This window comes from Pezoporus wallicus, unplaced genomic scaffold (genome assembly GCF_028554395.1).
Source record: "Pezoporus wallicus isolate ANWC-B61680 ecotype Strahan unplaced genomic scaffold, APGP_CSIRO_Pwel_v1 contig_7985, whole genome shotgun sequence".
Lineage (NCBI taxonomy): Eukaryota > Metazoa > Chordata > Aves > Psittaciformes > Psittacidae > Pezoporus > Pezoporus wallicus.
Window position 1 is genome coordinate 158,758 of NW_026636538.1, and position 20,386 is coordinate 179,143.

The window sequence follows — 20,386 nt, forward strand, 5'->3', positions numbered from 1 at the left end:
ACCTCACTAACAGTGTGTGTGCTAATTACAGTACAGTAATTAATTCGTTGAGAGCCTAAAGGTTAAACATACATGGATTACCCAGTGTAATTTTTTAGGGGGGCATGTGTAGAAAAGCAACCTAGTGGGAACATTTCCTCCTCCCTGCCTCACGTTGCTCTTCACCACTTCTTTGAAGCTGCTTGTTCCCTAAGCAAAGGCACATGGGAAGAAAATACAGCATGAGATTATAAAGTGCTGTGGTGCACGGGCAGCTGGGGCTGGGGGCAGCCTTCGAGTGTCTGCAGCTTCAAGGACAGTCTGAGCTGCTGAGGACAGACACAGCGTCTTTGGTGCAGGGAGGAACAAGAACTCATTGATGCACAGTTAAGTGATACAGCCGCGGTTGCACCCTAACCCTTTCCGAGCTGTATCTACTTTTTTATTGACTGATTTCCATGCAATTTGCTGCTTTTATTCCTGCAGTGCTTAGAGACTCCATGAAAGAATTTGGGGGCCTGTATTGCTGCACACTGTACCAACTTGTAGAACAAATAAAGTATTTAAAGTATCAAAAGTATTTAAAATACCTCAAAAAGGTTATAAATTTCATGATTTATTTGGCAGAGAAGAGTAATTTATTTATGCCTTTCTGGTTCTTCACTCCCTGCTACCCACTTGTGAAATGTTTATGTGAGCTCCTCTCTGCTAGCTATTACTTCTTTAGTTGAATTATTAGAAAACAAATCTTTTCTTTCACTAATGGATTTCCAGTAGTGTTTCTCATGTTTCTCCTTAACTACTTCTCTTTGTAAGAGGGTCTGAGGCATTTCCACTGGGAAATCTTTATGAATCTCTTTGACAAGAAGGTGCTGTCCCATTATCACCTAAAATCACCATGATTTGAGCATGGGGGCATGGGGGACCTGGGAGCTTTAAACCACATCTCTTGCCTTTCAGCTGATCCTCCCAACAGTAAGCCTAAAGGTTTTCCAGGGAAAAGAATATCAGGGCATAAGTTCCCTCAGCTAGCTGAGGTAATTGAACCTGACTTCGCATACTGGGTGAGGCTTATTCTGCCAGGTGCCAAATAGAAGGGAAGAGGCTGCTTCTCATTCCTGTCTACCAATCGTTTGTCAGTGCTCATTTATCCCTATTTATATAAACCATTTCTAGTTGGGGAATGCTGCTGTCTTTCCATCATGTATAACATGCAGGATTTCACTGAACATGCAACTACTACTGTCATGTGTTAAAGGGGGCACCAGCACAAATAGAACCAAGCCCCTTATTTTCACCACTTCTTTTTTCATACCTGAAACGCTCTTTTCCCCAATGCATAATACATCAGTGTCTTGAGCAGGATGCAAGTCCAGTCTGTCTCCCTGTAGGAACTCTAGTCTTCATTATTTCCACCTCTGTGAGCATAAGGTTAGACAGGTCTCAGGGGTCACAACCAGCATCTTGAGTGCCACCTGGAAACCACTGAACCTACTCTTGCAGAGGATGACTCCATCACTGTGTGCTGTCATGTTCCCCATCAAACCACAGCTCAATGGCATGCTGCTTCCCAGAAAGCTGATGTCTCACCGCGAGTGAAGTCATGCACAGATAGAAGTAAGGACTTGTGAAGAAACAGCTGTGAAGAAATGGGGTTGGAGAAACTCATGGAAATGGACTTTCACCTTCTCTAATAGGGAGCCCAGAACAGCTGAGGTCACTTTATGTGTGATTAATTTTGTTCCTTGGTAATTATGATGGAGTGTACTTTCTTTGCTCCACTCCTTTTGGACTGTTTGATTTCCCATTCATTTGATGGCCTCTTTGTAAGCTTGAATTGGGGACACTCAGCACCTTTCAGGTCTGAGCCTTAGCGTGGAGCTGAAACAGATGCTGAACGGTGAAACACAGACATTGTCTCAGTCCTTCTGAGTTTTGCATTATCATGATGTCTGCGTATTTCTCTAAAACAGTCATATGCAAAAGGATGTATTTGTTTTTCTACTTATTCTCTGCTTCTCAATGTAGGAAATTGTTTCTCGGAAGTAAGCTTCACACAGAAGACTTCATTTGATGGATTTAATCCAGAAATTAAGCCAAGATAAATTTTGAAAGTGAAGTCATAATTTACACATGAAATTTCAGGTACAGGACCCTTTTTCAAAGCTTCACTGCTCTTTGAAAGTTAAGAAAAGGTTTATACTTGTTTAATTTATCTTTGATGATTGAATTAAAGGTATTTCTCTTTATGGCTATTTTGGGTTAAGCACTGAGGAAAAAGAGAAGGAATGACTTACTGTGATGTGTATGTTTATTAAAAAAAAAAGGGATTTAGGACTAAACCCAAAACCAACAACAGGAATGTGAGATAAGTTTGGAGGGAGATTTTGTCCTGTCATCCTGCCAGAGTGCATCATGTTGCATATGGGGTAAGCTGATTGAATGGCCTGCAAGTCCTGCAGGTTTCCTGAGAGACCAAAGGAAAATATATAGAGCAATTTGCTGCTAGGAGGATTGGTACTAGAGAGTCTTTAATAACAGGTTTTCCTTGAGAGAGGACCTTCACATGAAGGCCATAGGAGTTGCGGAGAAACCAGGTTAGTTGTTAGCTGCAGTGCCTTCAAGGCAATGTTGGACAGCAGGACAAGAGGCCCACTGGAAAAGCTGGAAAAGCTGTGGTAAAGAGAACAAGGTGATGTGTCACCTGCAGAAAGGACCATTTTTGAGATAGTCCAGGCCAAGCCAAGCTATTCCTGCTTTGAACAAGGTATTGGTCAGAAAGTGGGATGAAGCTCTGGTGCTGCAGCACATGTGGTTTGCTTGGTTGATTTTTGTACAGTTCCCTGCTCTCCTCCAGACCCCTTCAACCAGACAGACTGCAGGGATTTGAGGAAGTTACTGAAAGGCAAGTGTGTCCCAATGTTTGCAGCTTTTGGGCTCCCAGCCCGACACAGGAGCAAGGCATCAAGAGCAGCATAACTTCTGCATTGCCACCCCTATTCCACTGGGTAGTGTAGTGGTGTCCCTGCTCTGCACATCAGTCTACTGTCAATCCCTTTCCAAGGGACTCAACTCCCTTATAATATTTTGGAGATCTGCAGACCCTCAGGTCAAGCTCAAAATGGATGGAAGAGTTGTGGCAGCTAGATGGACATTAGAATACAATCCTCAACCAGTTAGGTGTCTAACTATGCTTTTACATTCCTGCTCTTGTCCTTTTTGCCTCTTGCTAGGCTAAAGCATATATTCCAACAATTAAGCATCTCTGTGAATGGGTTGACACATATCACTCATGAATTATTATGGGAAATACGGCTGTGTCTGCCAGCAAAGCTTCTCTAGTGAGTCTTTAAGACAGGGACGGTAGTGACTTCCTTGTGCTGCTTGAGATGAGCTTCTACACACAGAAGATGGGACTGCTGGGTTAGGCTGCAGTCCCCACCAGTCCTTCCTCCTACTCTTTAGGGCAAAGAACAACTGAAGTACATATAGCCTGCTGCTGCAGTAGCAGTGTAGACCAGGAGGAGGTGGGTACTACCACTGGCATAACTTCCCCTCTTCCACTAACTTGAGTTAATCTTTGAAAGCATTTCTTCTTCCTGTGGTCACACCTTCTAAGTACTGACTTGCTAAGTAGAAAAATGACAAGGGAATATGCTCAGCATGATTTATGGGAAATTAACACAGATGTAACAAAAGTAACTTTTTTTTTCCCTGTGGTTTTTGTTACCGTAAAATAGGACTGGATAGGAATCCTGAGTACACTAATAATTCCCAGATACTAACAAGAAATGATCCAGCAGCTTGTGGCACTTAAGATTTCAGGAAAAGCAACAAATGACTTTGACTTCTTCTGATCCACATCAACAAGACCACAAACCACTGATCTTCTAAAAGCTGATGCATCCGGAAAACCTATTAGACAGGTTTATGAAGGAGTCACTGTTTTTTGAAACAAAATGAATGTGGAAAGGACAATTTTTGGCAAATAATTACATCTGTAATGGAAAACATACTGGCTCATTAAACTACACTCAATCTTCCTCACTTATTTATCAGTTTTTTTGATGAAACAGAGTTTGGGATTTATATTCTGTCCCATGTCCCACAGAACTTTTGTCCAGTAAAAAGGTCATCTGTAAATCTCACATAGGCAAGTGTAACATTTTCCTACCATAACATCATCTTAAAAAAGGGGAAAAAAAAGGACATAGCTTTAAAAGTTAAAAGCTGCTGTAAACCTAAGAAAATACATTTGTTCAGCTGAGCCCACATTAAGCTTGATTTGCTTCATTTGGAAACAGCTGAAACTGGGTAATCTTGAGCTTGTAGTGAGAAATATCAATTTAACATGCATTTGGTGTGCTAAAGGCTGCCCTGTTCTAATTAAAAATCCACTGGTTTTTTTTTATGGCGGTATTCTGGAGGCTGTCTTGATTTGCTGATGAATGCTGACAGGACTATTAAAGCTGCGAAGCAACATCGCTTGAACATGGCACAAAATGAAAGGAAAAGCACTGCCATGCTGCTTTTGGGTGTTATTATCCTGATTAAAATTGGAGCCAAAGTGAAAATCATCCCTGGGCTATGCATTTATTTATTTATTTATTTATCCCTTTAAAATGACTTCATGGTATCGGTAGCTGTGATTCCCAACAGGAACCCTTAAGGCACTGTGATTAAGTCTTATTAACCCCTCCTGTTTGTGCCTAGAAGTACATATGAAGAATAGCAGAGTGTGGTGTGTGCCAGTGTGAATATGCAATATGGAGTGCTGGACAGGAACCTGACTATTAATGTTTCCTGACACTGTTGGTTATTAAAAATCCTTTCCTCAGCACAGTTTTCAGAAGCATGTCAGCACGCCTTTGAAATTCAGTGTAAAAGAGCTGCCTAGGTAGACTGTTGCCTTTAATTTGTTCCCTTGAATTGTCTATGATAAGCTGAAAATGTCTATTTTCCCATTACTTGCCATGTTTTCAAAGATTTAGGGTCACTAAAAGAATGTCTGGACCCACAAATAAAGCAGCTAAGCCAGTGCTGTACCAGCTTAGGGTTTTGAGGCCACGTCGAACATCTCTCAGTCCTTTCTGTGTGAGATGGGTGAGCAGGCAGGTTAGAAATAAAGTGGTCTTTTTTGCACAAGGTCCCAACAACCTTTTTGTTTTATATACATGCACATAAAGATTAGAGGGTGATTTTAATGAACCCTTTTTCCTGTGGGCTGCTGTCTTCAGCCAGCACACAAGCAGGACTTGTGGCAGGGTGGAACACGGACAGGAGTCTGGGCATGTGTGAAGAGGGATAAAGGCTGGAGATGGGGCTGGTACCAGGAGTGGATGCTGCCTTCAGCCTGGAGGAGAGTGGGCCCCCTCCCAGCCTTGTAAGGAATGAGACAACTATATTCTCTTGATAACCAATGTAGAAGTGGGAACAAATGAGTGCTCGTTTTCCATCCAATCAAAAGTCAAGCTAAAATTAACCGAGGCATGGAGAGATGTTTGGAAAAAGAATATTTAATTGTCTATGCACCAGTGCTCCAAACCTGGTAATAAATCTGGCTGTGTTGCCATCACTGGAGGCTGTTCATAGGACTCATATGCCTGGAATGCAAAAGTCCCTGAACGTAACCTATTTAGGAAGAGTCAAGAGGGGAAAGGGAATGGTAGGCTGAATAAAACAGGCTGTTATCACTTTCTGAGTCACTGGACATCCTCTCCCTTCCCCTCTTCTCCTCCTCCCCCCCCCCCCCATGCAGTTTGCACTCTGGTTTTGGGGGAGTTGTGGTTGAAGAACGTGGTGCTGGAAGAAAACAAGGAGGAGAGCAGAGCATAACGGCTTGACTGGCTGCTTTGGTCCCAGCAGCTGGCAGGTTTCCCTGGAGCGTCTGTGCAGCACGAAATGTCCTTCGCCCAGGTACTGGTGTCAGATGATAGGAAATTGTCCCAGCAGATGGGAGCTCCCAGCTGACACAGCTGCCTGGGGCTGGGCTCAGTCTTTATGCACAGTACAGAAGGGATGGATGGGTGGTGGTTTAATCCTTAGGGTCTGCTGAAACTCTGAGGAAAGAGTATGTGTGTGTTGCTTTTCATTGTACATTCCTGTTTAGAAGAGTGGCTTGGGTGGGGATTCAGCATCCAGTTCTGATGCTCCTCTTTAGAAGGGGCTACTGAAGCCTGGGGATGACATCATAGAAAAAAATCCATTCAAACCATTAAACTGTTTAAGGAAATGTAGTGACAGAAACTAAAATTTCAGCCTGCAAGTTATTGGGTGTTGTGGCTGCTCATAGGAAAGAGTCTGGGTATGTCTCTTGCAGTTCCATGTTCCTGGTGTGGTTCACATGAGGTCATGAAAATGACACCAAATGATTTTCTGTGAGAAAACAAGAGATGTTTCTAATTAGTTTTCAACAGAAATCACAAAATCACAGCAGTGGGTTTTTTAATTCCTCCCTATAATGTGTGCTGGAATGAAAATACCCAGAGATGCTGGAAGTTTCAGTTTGAATGACATGCTGGATCTCCCATTTTGTCAATGCTAAAATATTTTAGACTTTTCAAGATATACTAAATTTTAAACAACCTAGCAGAACTGAACAATACTTCAGATTTAATGTTAGTGGATAGAAAAGAAATAATCACAGAACTACATGCCATAATTAAACCATAACTAGGTTATAACCAAATTACTATGTGGAGATAGAAAAAACTCTAGAACACATAGTGTTCAGTATACTAACAGGCTTGATTTTAAATAAGAAATAATCAGCCCAAAAGCCTGAGAATAGAAATAAAAAATTACAGGAATTGATGTCCAAACCAGCCAAAGATGTTAGGAAATGGGTTTGGAAGCTTAGGAACAGAAAGAATATTGGCCTTTGAGAGGAGGAATGGAAGAAGTGTCAATTATAATGGAGGAATAACAGAGGTGTTAAGCAAATACTTCTGTTACGTATTTGGGGAAAAGCCACGTGAATTAGTCATATTACATGTTGATCCTGATACCAAAATACTTTCCAGTCCAAGTTTCTCAGAGGATGTTAAACAGCAGCTACAAAACCTAGACTTTTAAAAAGGGAGGTCTAGATAATCTGTATCTGAGACTTTTATGAGAGCTTGCTGAAGAGCTCTTTGGATGACTACTGGTACTTTTCAGTAAGTCTTGGAACAGTGCAAAGGTTTAGAGAACACAGCAGATTTTAAGCCTTTTACCTTTGCACTGATCATGTAAAAACACAGAATTGTTGATGAAAGTGTCAATTAATAAAGAATGAACAAAGTTAATATAATTAATCCCAGAGCCATAATTTTCAGGCAACATCTCTGAAACGAACCTGTGGTGAGGGATTTTACTTGTTTCGGGGTTTTTGGTGGTTTCTTGTTGTTGTTGTTCTTTAAATATACTTGCAAGTTGGTTGAAAAGCAAGTCTTGTAAAATGTTTGATTTAGTACTTTGTAACATTTTGATCAAGAACAATGTAATTTACTCCCTAGAGTGTACTAGAGGGATGAAATGCCATAATATAATAAATGGATCACCACTGTTTAATGTCTGCTTTTATTTGTATCTTTTGTTCTGGTTCCCATCTTCTTCAGTTTTTCTAACTGGAGACCTGAAAGGAAATCATTTCAGAGAAAGCTTGCAACCAATGTGGAGATTGTTGAGGGGTAAGTAACAACGACAGGTGACTACTAAAAAAGGTGGGTCTTCTGAATCAAGCACACAGGTAAAGGTAATGTCACCCTTCTACGAAAACAGAAAATAAGCCTTGCTTGTGGGATAGGTAGCTCTGACTTGTCAGAAGTAGCTCTCCAAAGGATGCTGTCAGGCAAAGTAAATAAGATGATCAGATCTTTCAGTGTACAAAGGGGATGTCATAGGTAGGTACAGAGAAATCAGAAGGGGTGAAAGATTAGATCCTATAGTGTAAGATTGATGGGGTTCAAGCTCACTATTTTAATACAAAGTTAGAATTTAAGGTAAAACCTTATGGTACTATTGCTACTTTGAAGTCGTAGTTTTGTAGCATGAAGGCTCCAGTTAAGCAATGCTTAAGAGGTAGAGCTCTGATATGGTGTAAGATAAAACAAACGTAACACAATCTAAGGACTGTGAACAGCAGCTTAACAGTTTTGGAGTAGAAATCCAACTCAAATATTTTCAGAGAGTGGTATTAACCATTTGAACTATGTTATATCAATGTGGCACATTTTCTTCAGTAGATGCTTTGCAATTAGAATTTTCCAAAGAAGATGTGGTCTGATTCAAATAATTATCTTTGGGAAAATTTATGTGTTATTTTAATAGAGAAGATCAAATCAAAAGGACATAAGCAAGTACACTGGTGTAATAAATAAATTAATCTCCTGGATGAAGAGCTGAGTTTATAATGGTGTCTGAGAGGCTGGGACTGATAGAGAAGAAATTGGGGAAGAGGATGAAAAGCTAAGGAATCTGGAGAGGTGAAGAGAATATATCTGTTCTGAGCTGGAGACTGGATGAAAGGTTTTAGGTCAACTGAGGTTACGCTGAGTGTCAGCGGCCACCAGAGTATGCTGTGAAGCTTCAAATGGCCCCATGCTTCCCACATTTTGCTAGTCCTCTGTTGTCCAGAGAAAATCTGGAAAGTGTGCTAGCCCAGTGCATGTCTGATCCCATCTAGGTGTAATCCCAGTGGGACAGGTAGTTCTCATTCTTGCTCTGGTGTCTTCTTCCCTCATGTCACAAGGCAGAGTGCTGCTTTAATTCCCACCATGAGTAGCTAACAGGGTTACTGATACCATGTTACTTATGCATCCTTTTTTGACTCTTAAAAATCAAAAATAACAAACAAGCAGTCATCCTCTCCCCCATCCTAATCAGCATATAAAGCTGATTATATGAAGAAGAAGGAAGGGGGGGAATGTTCGGAGTGATGGTGTTTATCTTCCCAAGTAGCAGCTACACATGATGGAGCCCTGCTGTCCTGGAGATGGCTGAACATGTGCCTGACCATAGGAAGTGGTGAATGAATGCCTTGTTTTGCTTTGCTTTACCTATTAAATTGTTTACCTCATCCCTTGAATTTTGTCACTTTTACCCTTCTGATTCTTCCTTTCACCCCACTGAGGGGGAGTGAGCAAATAGCTGTGTGGTGCTTAGCTCCTAGCTGGGGTTAAGTCATGACAGCAGCTCATGACAAAACTGGAAATAAGCTGGTAGGGACATATATTTAGATATTAATGAGAAAAATAGAAGCCTCAGGCTGTCTTTAAAAATCAAGGTACCTTTACACTCCCAATTGGCGTAAAGGATGGCTTTTCACTAAGATGCCTGAGGCTTCCACAAGATGATAATCTAATCCCTTAAATAATAGATCTGTTAATTATGCCTCCCTTCTTCCTTCTGTGGCATAGCATCCAAGTTATTATCCAAGACATTCTAAATAGGTTAAGTATTTCCATATCTTAACTTTACTGCTTTTATTTTGCTTTGATCATGACACAAATACGGAACAATAAAAGAGTCTATGAAGAAGTGTTTTCCTCCCCCATTATCTTTCACAGATATTATCAGTGGATCCTATTCACAGTGAGGATACGACAGTGCATCCTGGGACAGTGCATCCTGCATCATTCTGGCACCCCAGGAGATGAAGTCTTGCCAAGAAATGCAGCCATGGATGAAAGTGGAGACAGGAAACGATTTGCCCACAGCTCCCTTGATACTGTGTTACAACAGCTCAAAGTGTTGGGTTTTTTTTTTCATCTATATATTTTGTGTTTTCTATATTTACTGTTTGTTTTGTTTTGACAGAATGCCTACTTGCCTGACCTCTTTTTCTAATGCTTTCTTTCATCATTAAAGTTTTACTTTTCTCTAAATGCTAATTTAGTCTGAACCTCCAGACTTTCCACTGAAATCAGTTGCCTTTTGGTAAAAGGGAAGAGTATGCTGAAAAGACCTGAGCTGCAGAACCAGCTCCTTGCAATAAAACCACAATAGTAGCTTAGAAATGTTTTCCTTGGGCTCTTCAGGCACTTCTAAGAAACTGGGAAATGCTCCCAGGTGACACAAGATAGAGATGCCAAAGTTTCATGCTAGGGGATAAAGAGGTGCTCCGAAAATTCAGCAGGAGGTTCCATATATGTGCACCTATATCAACAAAGATCAGCAAAGTGAAACTGCCTTTGGCGATTATTTAGAGAGGCCTATGCTGTGCCCTGCGATGCTGAGTTTATAGAAAGACCCAGCCAGAAAAGCACTTTACACCCAGATATCATAACAAAAGTGACACCCAGGGTAGTAAAATAAATATTTCATTTTTTCATCTTCCCATATCCATCTCAGACATCCAGCTAACTCTAATAATACTTTACACTGTAATACTTTACAAATGCAAATATTCTAAATTAATGTAAGTGTTTTGATAGATACTTGTGAGTTCATTTTTCACTCTTTGCCCACTGATGGCTTTCCAGCTGCAGGAAAGAGTACTGGGAGATGGCTTTCTGCATACTCTAAATATCAAACCTAAAAGCCAAAGTAGCTTTTGAAACACTAATAATATCACTCAGTGCTTATATTACTCTTTACATCTTCAGAGCCTTTTACAAACAGCCATGAATGAAGTATGGTAATAGCTTTATTGTATTATAAACCTGCTTTGCTATTCCTCCAGCTGCTTCAGCAGATCTCATCCTGTTGCCTGTGAAAATAACATACTGATGCTTCAGATGGCTAACCGCTGAATCAGGGCTGCCGAGAGTTACAGTTTTCCCTCTATCTCCCCCAAAGGCAGGTTAGACATTGCATATTAAAATTTTGGCAGCAGATGGGGCTTGACATCTTGACATACTGAGATGCTCTGTACCCAAGGGATCCCCCTCCACCTACTTTCACCTGTGCTTGGACTGTAAAGGCTTTGGGTGCCATCCAGCCTCTTTGAGTTTGGCAGTGTCCAGGGAAGTCTTGGTGTACAGCTTGGAACTTGTAGGAGTGTAAACATGAGTTAATATAAATTGCCATAAAAGAAAACATTTCCAGATGCTAATAAGGGCAAAAAATCATACTGCCTTGCACAGTGGGGGACACCTGCATGGTTTGGACCCTGCTTTGGGGCTCAGCTGTTCACCATCACCCCTGCTCTTGATGTGCAGAGCTGTTCCCCAATCCCATGTCCAAACCATGGACAGAGGAGGCAATGGTCAGCTTGAGTGCCAGGAGAAGCAGGTGGCATAGGAAATGCACAGCAACATTTCTATTCCCCAAAGGCTCCCTTTGGAAAGAGGAGGCTGAGCTCTGCATCTGAGCGAAGTTCCCTGGGTTGTGTCCTCCCACCTCTCTGCTTGCAGGGAACAGGAACTGATTTTGTTCAAGGTCCTGCAGGTGCCCTCAGGACGTGCCCCATGAAGTGCTGCTTCTCCATGGCCAAGTGTGTTTCCTCAGGTCCTGGGACGGTGGTGCTACCAGTCCAGGTAGGGCCTGTGCTCTGAGGCTGAGTGCCGTAGCAGTCACTGGAGGCTGCTCAATACCACGCGAGAATGAGGGAGAGGCCACAGCCTTCACATCACCGAAAGTAAACTGGATGTCAAGTACATTTCCCATCTGGCATCTATTAAAATAATGTGTGAGTGTGTGTGTGCATGCCTCTGTGTGTGTGCGAAATGTGGACACACTCTCTGATTTCAAATATAGAGCAAAATGTATGCTTTAAATTATGTTTTAATTTTGGCTCTTTTGTTAACTGGAAAGATCCTTTATTTTTGAATTTGTGGAAATTATTTTACTTAACATATTATCTGTAACAGATTGCATAAGCATGACTGTTATCTGTGTTAGTCATCACTTTAGACCATGGAATATAACTCATGGCAGTCTGGATTTAACGAATGTTTGAATTAACCTATACCTAATTTCTTGTGCTTTAAAACCTAAATCTCATTGAAAGCTGAGCTTTGTTTACTTCCCAAAATTGATCTGAGGGCCATTTGGAACACTTAGTGTATTCTAAAATGTGATCATATCAACAATACATGCTTGAGTTTGTTTTAAAGTGAGTTTTTCTTCCCTAGTTTACATAAATCATTTAAAAAAATCGTTCACTTTTTTGGATCATAATGTACTCACTTGGCTTTTAGACCTGCATAGCTCACAGGCCAATTTTTCAAACAGGATTCTAAAGCTATTTGTGGATTACTTTCTGTTTGCTACTTGTAATCTGCATTCCTGAGGCAAGCATGCTAAAATGACTGAGGATTTTCATCGAGCTAAGTGATTATACTAAATAGGGCAATTTTGGGTGCTGTTAGCTTCTGTGTTTAAAAATACAATGCAGAAGTAACCAACACCACATTTTCTGTTAAACCACAGAGGGCACTGTTTGTTCTTAGTATAAAATGACCCTATTACATAGGCCCTTGTCACTCTTCATTAAGCAATTAATGTTAAGAGTTTAAATTTAGCCATTATTTCCTTTTTTCCTTCTTTGATTTAAGAATTATACAGGTGTATAATTACTGATGCACTCTCTTGCTCTTTCAGTGTTTGGTACTTTATTTAAATTCCATGATTTTTTGTTTGTTTGTTAGTTTCTGTAAAAAATGCTGAACAAGTAAATATCAGAATTCCATGCAAAATGAATCTGGGACTTCTTTTGCCTTGGAGTTGTGTTGATACTAAATGGCCCTAGCTCATTGTGCAAAGCAACACGCAGAGGCAGTATAAACAGTTTATAGCATAAAAATTCTAATAGATTGAAGGAAAGAAATAAAAAGTAGAAACTGAGTAAACTATGAACATTAGATTAGCAGAAAGATTCTTGTTCGGTTGGGCTTCTGTTAACTGTTGTGTAAGTTTGGGACATCTCAGAAGCCTATGAAATAATACTTTACTGTTGGTTCAATCAAAGGTGTATGAGTCCTTATTTCAACAGTTTTTCTCTCCCTGTAACAGTGATCCTTATAAACTTTGCTGGTTAATGTAATTTCTTGTTTGCTTGAGGCCTGGATAACTTCTGGGATTGTTTTGGATGTTTTTCCATTTCACTTCCCCAACCTGTATATAAGGCTGGTGCCATGGTCTGTGAGGTGCTTTGCAGCTCTTGATGCAGCACTGCATGGTCATAGCCAGGTATAGCAGGTTTTGCTTTCTAAGTGCCTGGCCAAAGACAGACCTTGATCAGTTAGAACACAAATGGTTTTACTAGGTAGTTGCAAGCACTTGGGAAGAATTGCAGGAATTACAGCACTCTCTGGACAACATGTTTGACCAGGATCCCCTGAGGCGGTTTGATCACATCTCCCAGTACAGCACCAAAATTTCAAGTCTTACTTGACTAAGGTGAAATAACATCTTATAACTATTCATCACTCTGGTTGACACCACTGTTTCTTTTTTAGAACTGTAAAATAACTGAGGCTGGGAGTGATCTCAGGAAGTCCCTAGTCCAACATCCTGCTCTAAATGGGGTCCACTATGGGGCTAGGAAATGTTATTAAGGGCTTTACCCAGTTGGGCTTGAAAATCTCCAAGGATGCTTTCATACAGACTCTATGGGCAACCTATTATGATGGTAAATTATCTGAGGGTGATTTTTCCTCTCTGTATTTCCAGGTTGAATGCCTTTTGTTCCAGTTTATGCCTGTTGTTTCTATTCTTCCCGACATTTCCCAGGCTAGAACCTTGAGGTGCTCGTCTTCTCACCAGCCACTATACAGGGTACTACCCAGTAACCACTACCCAAGCCAGTTTTTCCTCCAGTTTGTAGTCCAGCCATCAAGAGTGTAAAGATTCACCTTGGACATAAGGATGCTGTAGGAGACCATGTTGAAAGTCTTACTAAAGGAAGCCTTTCTTCCATTGGGAAATGACTCGTGAGAAGGGTGCTGTTCTGTTATGTTTAAAGGGGCAATTTTTGGGACAGCTAATGGAGACTTCAGAGAAATGGAAACAACTCTGCTGGTTTCTAGGGGTTTTCCTTTTAAAAAATGAGACCGTTGAAAAGCCCTTCTGCGAGCAGTTCAGTCAACTCATCCCTTGCTACAAGGTGAAGGATGATAAATTTTTGGAGGTTTCTTTTAAAGGATGCAGCGGTAACCCCCTGAACTCTTTTTAAAATAACCGGAATACGAGTTCCATGCTGGTCCCTATCAGCAAATGGGCAAACTCTGCTGCACAGCTGTAACGTTATTTTCCTTGAAGGCACTGCTAGGGACAAGGGCATTAATCCGCAGGTGAGGTTACATGTTTGTGTATGCATTTTAGGATTGGGTCTGCATTACCACAGGATAGTTATAAAAAATGCAGATAGTTCTGCAGAAGAATTTGACTTTTCAAAATGGTTTCCCTGTACTTCTTTGCCTGTCTGATTTTCGAAAACTGGAAACATAATCTGGGAAGTAGAGCCACAAAGTCATTACAAAAGCCCTGCACAGCAAAACTCTTGCTGTTTTTGGCTTTTCTTTCTTCTCCATATGCCAATTCATTCTTAGCTATGCTTATCAAGGGATCATAAGCATTTTCCATCTCATTTGATTTCTGAACCTGGAATTCAGTATTTTGTATTCAGTATTGGAACTACTTTAATTTGCTAAGTTTAGGCATATCCTGAATATCTAAATATTATTAAACATAAGGTTCCTTTGATTTTTCCTTTTAAGTGACATAGAATGAGTTTGTAGAAGAGAAAGCAGTACTTAAGTTATCCATAATGCATCTGTTTATGTTTCCAACTGGTGTACTTTATCACCAAGTCATTGGTTTATATTATAAAATGATGGTTGTGTAATAAGTAGTTAGCAGAAACCACAGGCACGTCTTTGAAATAACACTAATGGCCATTTTTGATGAAATATATGAGACTTTGTGAAAATGATTTGATGAAGAAATGTATTTTCTTTACTTCCTGTTAACAGTGAGCATGTTGAAGCCCTTTAATCTCTGCTTCACAACTAAACATTATTTTTTTTCTTATTAGTTTGAACTAGCAAGCACCATTTAATAATCAAGAAGCTTTAAAGTAAGGGAATTTGATCAGGGAAGCACTAATTAACAATACAAAGTGAAATAAAAGAATGTCTATGTGTAATGCTTCTAAATAGAAATACAATTAGATGGTAACCTTGGGAATTAGTGGTTCTGCCTTTCTATACTCATCCAGTTTATGGTACTGAGAGTCCTTTTCTGCTAACTGATTTTGTATATATCCATAAATAATAGTAATGATAAAGCATGCTGGAAGGCCAAAGCATGATGACATTTTTAAGACTAAGATTTGCTCTGAAGGGATTAAATCTCTGGGCTTATATAAAAGGTGCAGCCAGTCCTTAGCAACTTACCACACTGCACACTAAGATTTCTGGCATTTCACAAGCAAATCTTCCAGCCAGTTTCTAGACTAAAATTAGATGTAAGCTGGATCCACAGTTAAAGATGTGATCCTTGGACAAGTTTAACATTTATGTCTGTTAAATGCTCTTGCTTAAAAAAGACACTTCCTCTACAGTTCAACTGCAACACATTGTGCAAGATGATATTTTGCACAGGATACATTTGAAGAAATAATTTATGATTAAGTTTTTATGCACTGTTGTATTTAAATGCCACTTCAAGCAGTTTTGCTGATGCTACGTATTTTTAATGTTTTTCTCCGAAAATTCTGCTAAATTTTGTCAACTTTTTCTTGTTTTTTTTCCACCCAAATGAAGATTTCTTGCATAATGCAGGGGAAGGATTGTTTTGGGAAAGGTCTTAACAAATGTTTTCAGCTTTAAGAAATCGATTCATTAAAATATTTCCTTGTTTATATTTTTGACATTTTGGGGAAAAAAACCCAAAACAACCAAACAACCTTAATTCCACCAGTCCCACCAGGCTTTGGTATCAGGGCTGGAAGTATGGCCTTTATTTTGCGACCTGAGAGTGCTGGGTGGTTTTTCAGTGAGTTTTTTCACTTCTAGTTTCGTAGGTGTCAAACAATTCATTCTTCATGCAACATCATCAAGACTGCAAAATGAAGCTTTGAATATCCAGTATTAAATGCAAATACGAAGGTCACATAGATTTCGTTTGGTGCCCTTTTTTTCCGTACACAGGTGCAAATTACTCGCTCAAATGATCCATTTTCCACCGTTCTTTCTGTCCATGCAGTAAGTGTAAATTCTTAATTAAATGCATCCCTTCAATAGGCAGTGAGTGCGTCACACACCTAATTTACTGCATCTCATTCAACCCCAGCTCTGCGGACAGGCAGGTTCATTAGTGTAGATTTGTTTTCTAGGGAAGGTAATGGGTGTGACATAGATTCATATTAATCACTGTATCATCAAAACAGTGTATTTTGTGATATGAAGGGGATATTAACCCACCTGTAGAAGTGAGCTGATAAAGTATTTAGGAACTGAGACCAGAAGTGATTATTTATATTGGTCACCCTTTCTGAGAGGGCAAAGGTCTGCAGAGTACGTAACATTAGACGGACTTAGCTTCTGGGGACTTGTATCTGGGAATGCTTGGGAGTCGAGTGCTAAGATCTTCTGCCAGGCACTCAGCAAATGAAGTCTTTGCTTTGAGCTGACATTGAAGTTTTCAGAAGCTGCAGGCAGGCATGAACTTCTCTGTTCTCCTGCAGTCTCCTGCCTTGTTCATTTTTTAATGTCTTCGAGGAAGAAATGAGAAGTCCTACACATGACAGTCTTCCTTTCATAGTTTGGATCCATTTGTAAAACGTGTTTGCCCAGTGAGTTGATAGGGATCCTATGTTTAAAATACCTGTATCTAATGAAAAACAGTAAAATGCTAGGTAAATGTTAGATATGTAGGCAAACTTGATTTTTGTGTTTCTTGGCTGTTGAATGCTTAACTACTTCAATTTCTTTTAGCCAAATAAACCAGATTTAGGAGAAATAGAAGCTTCCTGAAAGTTTTGTAAAGGCATTTTGTTTGAGACTAGTGTTTCAGATCGATGCTTCTGCTTCAGGAAAGCCTAGAAAACCTGGGCTGCCTAAATGGCATGCGCAGCCTGCGCAGATCATCAGCCCCAGCTGTTTCTTGCTCTCTCAGGTGTCCCCCAAGGCAGAGAGGGAGGTTAAGATTATTTTGGTGGGGAGGAAGGATAAGTAGGACAAAGGATGAAAGGCTGTGGAAAACCAGACTCATTAATTCTGTTGCCAGTGGAACAGTGTAATGACAACTGAAGGTACAAAATTGTTAGGTCTTAGGAGGTGACTGCCATTCACAGCCTCTCATCTGCAGATAATGTGTATATAGTACCTTTGGAAGGGACATTGCTAGAGGCTTCTCTTGCTTGGCCCATACGATCCCACTGTGTTCAGAGAAATGACGCAGAAGCACAGTCAAAACTTTAGACACAGAGATTCAGGGCTCTCCATCCTATCACACACTCCATAGACAATAATAAAGGTTGGAACTACCAACAAGCTCCAGCCACTCACCCTTTCAAAGTGCGACCAATCTAATTCAAAGCCGCATCAACTTTTTGTCCACTTGTGGAATTTCTGCATGCCTTTAATATGGTAGTAAACCTGCTTGTAAGAATGAAATAAAGAAAAAAGCTTTTAAATGAGAATTTTTACAGTTAAAGTATCCATGGAGCACTATCTTTAGGAGCATCAGCAGTTGAAAAATGCATAAAGGGAATTAGAAAGAACTTTAATCTAATCTGGAACCAGGCCAGTAAAATCATTCCATCATAATTACATAGTTATTTTTGTCACATTATTATACTTGATTATGTAGAGTGCTTAAGGATCTTGACCATGCATTTGTTGCCTGAATTAATTTGACTTTTTTCTAAGTATAATCCTAACTCTGTTTTCTTTTTAGTTTTTTACCTATGAAATTCATGGTTGATATTTTAATTTTTCTCCTTCTAATGAGCATTTTATCTGAGAATCAAGCCTCATCTTTTTGCTGTCAAGGAATATGATGTGAAGAGTCTTAGGTTTATTAAAATGATTTCTAGGAAAGATGAAATTTAGGATTTCATTTTGTGATGGACTAAGAAATGAAAGGAATAATAACCCCAAGATGGAGATTATATTTTTAAACAGGGATGCACTGACAGTGTTTCCATGTGTAACCTTTGGGCTATATGATCTGTTCAGCATGGCCTAATGGCAACAGGAGTTTTGCTATTTGACTTCTTTGCATCCAGGGATTTCGCCCCACTTAATGAAGCATTTGTTATCCATAACCACTTCATTAGTGTGAAGATTCACATGCAGGAGATACAGGGAGCTTCCTTCAGAAAGCTGCCATTGGTGAGGTGGATGTTGAATATCCTCAGAGGAAAGGGATTCACGCTGGGAAAATCTTGTCTGTGAGAATATGATGCGGCTGCTCCCTGGGGTCTCTATGCTTGCATGAATAGGAAGGATTAAAGGTTCAGGCTTATAGCCCATTTGTCATGAAATCCTCTAATGATGACAGAAACTGTAGACTAGCCTCATATAGAATATCTATAAAGAGCAGAGTGAAAAGGATATAGTGAAGCAATGGTGCATGGCCCTAATTTTAGAAGTAATGAAAGTGGGAGAATTCGAGGAGTTTACAACAATAACAGAATATTTGGGTTTGGTTTCCCTTCCTCCTGCCAGTGCAAAACCCAGGCACTAATGGCTGTGTTTTGAAAAGCCCATACAAGCATCTGGATGTACTCACCCACTCTCTGTATATCCAGCAGCCCCTAGGAAATACAAGAACATTAGTCCAAAAACCTAAAATAGCTCAAAAGCCATAATATGTAACAGGAAGAAAGCAAGAGAACAGTAATGCCCAGCAGCAGCCGAGATGCAGCTGGTGAGAGCATTGTGGTGCTCCTGCCTGTCTGCCTTTGGCAGGATTGGTTGGCAGTGCCAGGGATCACTGAGGTGCATGCCAAGGGTGTCTGTCTATTGGTAATCTGGGTTCTACTTGAGTCCACGTCTTGACCCTGATCCCAAGGCATGCTGAGGCTGTGTCACTCTTTGCATGCTCCAGCACTTGCGCAGTCAGCTGCTCTGTTTCATTTCAGATGGAAATGTTTCAATTTTTACCTCACTGAAAAAATGTTGAAAATTCCAAATGTGCATTTCATACGTCATCTGGAACTCCATGTCCTACTAAATAGAAATTCCCTCTCTTTGTCTAGCTGCAGCCTGGAAGAAGGGGGCTTTGAGGAGATGCACGAGAGAGCTGTAGCTGATCTTCAGAGAAGAAAATGGGTGTGAGGCTTCAAGGCTGCAGCTCTTCTGTACAAACGGGTGTATTTCCTACACATCTGAACACTTCATGGTTTAGCCAATAAAAATATGCTCTTTGCGTCATTTTGCTGAACACCTGGCATTTTTTAAAGGGGTATCTGTACCATCCATGTTTAGTTACAAGTCTGCAAAACACGAGTGACAGAAGGGGGTGAGAGAGGGAAAGCAAGGTGTTTTAGGACATGAAGCAGTCCTCTGCCAGGTCGTCTGTTTAAACCATAAGCTCATATAAGCAAGGATAATCTTTTTCTGTATGTAGCATGGTGTCCAGCAAGCTGGTACAAATCGGTAATAATCTGTGTGTGCTGGCTTGGAAAGCACAGCCTCTTTACACCAAATTTTTCGTTGTGAAATCATAACATGGTGTAATGTATCTCTATCCTGGCATAGCAGTGAAGTGCTACCTGCTGCTCATGAGGGAGAATGGTTATACGACATGGACATTATCTGCACACAACTGCTATGTGAGCAAATGTCAGCAATACCCCCGTGAGAATCAGTCTGGTAAAAAAGAAAAAATCCAGCATTTTGCCAAGAACATTAAGCGTGGCGGCTGGGACAGGGCTCATGGGTATTTCTCAGACTATTTACCACAACAGGAGGCATACTTTACTTCTTCTGTTCTCAGATAACTCATGTGCTCTCAAACATATGACCCTGCAGTTACTGCAGTTTTTAAGAGCCTTGTTTAAAAATGGTCTGAAGGAAGTTCTGGAACAGAAAGTGTATAATGTTTGTTCAGTGCACTACCCAGCAGGCTTTTCACTTCTGTAGTTTTTCCTCTTTATCCTGACAGATGTCTTGTTTCTGAAATCTCAGAAAAGGAAATGCCTCCATTAACTTGATTTAGATAGTTCAATTTTGGTAGTACCCATTGCACTTTGCATTTCATATTGCAGTTAAGGAAGCAACATCTGGACTTGTCCCAGTGAAAATGGGATTTCCTGCTGTTAATGCATTTATTATATTTCCTTATATAAATATTGTTTTATTATAGAAAAGAATCATATTATTAATCTTCACTGTGTGTCTGGACTGTTGATTCAGACATGGAAAACAAGGTCATTTCCAGATACTTGAGGTACCTAAGCCCAGAAGCTGCTGTTAAGTGGCATTGACACACTGGCTTTGAGTGGCTTATAGCCATTTACATGTTCACGAGT